Source organism: Gekko japonicus, unplaced genomic scaffold, assembly GCF_001447785.1.
Source record: "Gekko japonicus isolate JY-2015 unplaced genomic scaffold, Gekko_japonicus_V1.1 scaffold862, whole genome shotgun sequence".
NCBI lineage: Eukaryota > Metazoa > Chordata > Lepidosauria > Squamata > Gekkonidae > Gekko > Gekko japonicus.
In genome coordinates this window covers 474,265-478,920 of record NW_015173699.1, presented here as the reverse complement: position 1 = coordinate 478,920, position 4,656 = coordinate 474,265, and positions in this window count along the sequence as shown.

Below are 4,656 nucleotides of genomic sequence, written 5' to 3'. Positions count from 1 at the left end.
GCCATCTGGGCTGGCTTTTCCTCGTTTCTCCGCAACCAGCCTTGCGGTCCCCCCCCCCCAGCAACTGGGGCGAGAGCGGCCTTTGCTTCAGTGCCGGAGGCGGAAAAGAAGTCCCTGTTCTGAAGCGGTCTTACGCCCCCCCAAGAAACAAGCACGAAACACCACACGCTCATCAGGGGGATCAGTCACTCACTGTGGGGAAAGGCCTGCCATTTTGTTCTGCTTTTCTTCATCTGGGAAAGAGCAAGAGTCCAGCAGCACCTTAAAGACTAACAAAATAGGTGGCCGGGTATGAGCTTTCGTGTCTCACGAAAGCTCATACCCGGCCACATGTTTTGTTAGTCTTTAAGGGGCTGCTGGACTCTCTTGCTCTTTCTACTGCTGCAGACAGACACGGCTACCCCTCGTGATTCATCTGGGAAGTTCGAGTCGCCTTTCTAGCCAAGGCGATTTGGTGGAATTAAACCAGATTGGCATAGTTTCGATACGATAGGTGCCACAACTATATTCCAGTTTCTTTTAAAGGTCTCGTCTCTTCTGGTTGGCTTAGCTTTTCAAAACTCATGCGACTGAAAGCTTCCCAAACAAGGGGTGGGGATATTTCCTTAAAAGAGGGGGGGGGGCATAGAAAGGTGATGCTGTATAAAGAAGTCATCTTTCCACAGAGTTCAAAGAATTCACCTGACTCATCCGAAGAAATAAACATCACACCTTTGTACGGGTTCTTAAAGAGTTGTTTCCAGGGTCCAAGCTCCCAAACGAAAAGGGTTTATAGCTCCATAGCATACTGCTCTAAATTTTGAGCCATTTTCTCGTAAGTTTTAAAAAACACAATATTCTGAGTAATATAATGTTTTTAGCAGTTTTAATGTTATTTAAGTGGATTATTATTGTGTTTGTTCTGATGTAAGCTGCCCTGAGCTCTGCTTGCAGGGAAGGGTGGCCTAATAAATAAATTCTTCAAATTGTGTCAGAAATATATTCTTGTTCTCTCTAACCCTGTTGCGGTTTTCAGCATGGGAGGAGAAACGCAGGTCCCCAAATGATGCATGTGGAATCTGGACCACCTAGGACTCTTCCACATTTTCATTTTTGTCCCTATTGCTTTGGGTCCGTCCCCCCTTTTCCACATGTGTTTTGCTCTCTCTGGGACTACTAGAGAGAGCAAAACACATTGGGGGGGGGGGGAACCCTGAAGCAATAGGATCATGGAAGTGATGCAAATCAGAATGTGGAAGAGCCACTAGTGTGAGAAATACAGGGCAAGCTTTTAGCGATTTATGTTATTCATAGTCCACCTTTCTCACTAAAACTCAAAGTGGATTACATCACTAGGATGGGACAGCCAGTAAACGGGTTTGGATCGCAAAAATCTGAAACAAGCAGAAATCTGTAACAAAGCTGAAACAGACCAGAGGCATTTACACATGGCCCATTAACTTATACAGATATTACATAGTAGGAGCATGCTTACAGCAATAGTCCACAATCCCACTCCCTTTACCAAAGCATCTTTCTGAACTATTTTGTACAGCCCTATTATCCGTGTAAGAAAAATTCTCTTGAATGAGTCAGTTTTGCACAGTTTGCAGAAAACCAGGAGAGGGGTGGCCTTTCTAACCTACTGTGATCAGGCTGGCCATTCCATAAGGTGGGGACCACAACGGAGAATGTATGTTATACAGGCAGATGTTGATTTTACCCATTTGCAAGGTAGCATCTGCAGAAGGCCTTGCTTATATGACTGAAGTTGTTGTAATGGTGCATAGGGGGAGAGGTGGTCCTGTAGATATGAGGGACCCGGGCCATGAAGGGCTTTATATGTGACTAGGAAAAATAAATACAAAGAGGCTCTGGACGGGTGCCCCAGCCTTGGACACTCAGTGTCAATTTGCTGTGGCAACCTCAGCAGGGTATAATGACACTGAGTCCACCATATTCTCCAGAGGAACTGATCTCTGCCACCTAAAGAACAGTTGTAATTTTGAGTGATCTCCAGCCCTCACCTGGAGATTGGCAACGATGGTTCCCCAGAAAAGAACAGTTGGTTTGGAGGGTGGAGTCTATGGCTTTGTACCTGTCCGAGGTCCCACGCCTCCTGAAACCTCACCCTCTCCAGGCTCCATCTCTCACATCTCCAGGAATTTCCCACCTGGCTTGGCAACCCTATCTCCTTCCCAGCCAATCATCGACCTACCTTTATTTCCCTCTCACTTTTCAGCTTTCCACCCCCCACACAACTGCAGCCTCTCCCGTGCTCTGAAGCCCTGACTGCTACGTCACATTGGTTGTCATACAGGGGCCACCTCAGCAGCATATAAGGATACAGAGCCCACCATTTTCTCCAGGGGAACTGATCTCTGCCATCTGGAAAGCAGTTGTAATTCTGAGTGATCTCCAGCCCTCACCTGGAGATTGGACACATTTTACCTCAGAACAGAAAACTGTTTAGAATGTTAGAGGCAAAAGCCAATCAAGTTGCATATGCAAACGACATCTGTGTTCCAAGGCAAAGGTCAATGAGGCTGCATATGCAAATAACCTCTGTGTTCTGACTGGCTATGGGGGGGAGGGGAACAGCGAAATGTTTAGAATGTTGGAGGCAGGACTCAGGCAAAGCAGCCAGTGGATAGGGAGACCCTCTGAATGACAGATCAGAGAGCGAACTGATTTTGGAGCGTGTGGAATGTTCTAGAGAAGTGCCACCACCATTCGGCTTTTATTTATAAGGGAGATAGGTAATATCTTAAATTTAGTCTGGTAACTGATTGGCAGCCAAGGGAGTTACTGCAGAATGGGAGTAATATGCCTAGTCTGCCTAGCTCCTGATAAGGAACTCGTTCCAAAGCATAGCTGTAGTGATTGAAGTTTCTTATCATTTACAGGGGGAGATGCACACTCGCTGCCAATCGTAAAGTTGTGAATGCGACCATATTTCTTTCCCCTGTGAATTTAAACAGATAGCCCCATGTAGTAAGTAGCAATTATAGCAATGAATAAAGACAAACAAATGAACTTCAGCCCCCAAACCACTCCTGTTCACAATGTGCATTGCTTGCAAGGTTGTTTTCAAATCTTTCAACCATAATCTCTCAGATTAACCTCAATAATCAAGCTTTTCCTCCAGTTGCTAACTTTCCTCTCTTGTCCTCCTCAAGTCCTCTGTCGGGCCCCACTTCTTCCCACTCTCTTTCCCAATATTCTATGTACATCCTCTTCACTTGTTCTATATTCTACACAGCACTTTACTTTTCTCTACAGAAATTAATGGCAGCAATCCAATGTTTATGAGAAAGAAAAAGAATATTGCGTTGGGATAGGGGCTAACCATGTTCCCTTCCTGGTACATAGCACTATGCTGATTTCTATTTCTTGGTCAAGTTTTAGAACAAGGATCTTTACTGTGTGAAGTTAAACTGCTGTGCTGACATTTCGTGGCTGGCTCCACCTACTTTAGTAGCCATTTTGTGGCTGCACCCACCATGCTGTGTCAGAATTCTAAAGGTGCCAACAGGATCAAAAAGGCTGGGGATCCCTGTTTTAGAGTGCGGTAGCATGCCAAGATTTAAAAGGGGTTAAATCAAATTATAGATAAAAGATATGTATATAAAACATGCAAGTAAATGAAGTTGTAAGGTTGTATCTGTGTTCCTAGGTCATCATGGAAATGCCTCATCCCCAAAGTCAAGCATCTTTGCTATTGCATCCTTTATGCAACTTGCCTTGCTCCAGGCACCAGTGCAAGCCATGTTCCATGGCTCAGCTGCTAAATGCAAAAATGTCCAATTTTGAGACATTTGCAGTGTGTCTTGGGCTACATGTATACCTTCATCTTAAAAAGTGGCCTGAAAGTACCACAGCCATTTCCAGGTATACTTTGGACACCTTGATTTGAAGAAGAGATGAACAAATATCTTGTTTTCAAATTTTCCAGTAGTCCCGAGGCACTGGAATACTTGTGTGCCATATTTCAAATCAGAGAGCTCTAGCTCACTGTTGAGGATTCTAACAATGTCAACACTTCATTCTGTGAGACACAAGGGTCTTTATGGCCACTTTCGAACTGTCTTTGTATTCTGCTTTAGTAAGTGGTTGCTAATGGATTTTTTCTGTCATTTCAGACAGACCGATTTTAGTAACTGGCTACTGGCGGAATTTATTTACCTGTTCATACTAACCTGGTGCAAGCGGGTTTGTAAAGTGTGGTTGAGCCGCTTTTGAGGGAAACTGCTTTCTTTTGCTTTCTACCCTTTCATTGTGCTTCTGAGTTGCTGTGGTGTGCTGTTTAAAATGTCCACAGTGTTTCTTTCAGTGCTGCTTCCCCCCTGCCCTTTTTTGCCACACAATCTTCCATGGCCCTTTTTTTTACGTTCTACATTGACTCTGGAGTAGAGGCATCTCAGTGATGCCACTATAGCACTGAAATGCTATATTGGTTTAGCCCAATTACACTCAACATAGAATGTTAAAAAACAAACACTGAGGAAGATCACGTGGGGGGAAAAGTGGCACTGTTTGAAATTACCATAGTGCTTCAGAGATATCTCATTAATTAAAGGAAATTAATTGTATGAAACCACCGTCTCTGTATCACTTTACTCAAAATTGGGCCAACAATGAATAACAGCCGATTTAGAATGGTAATGTGAAAATCTT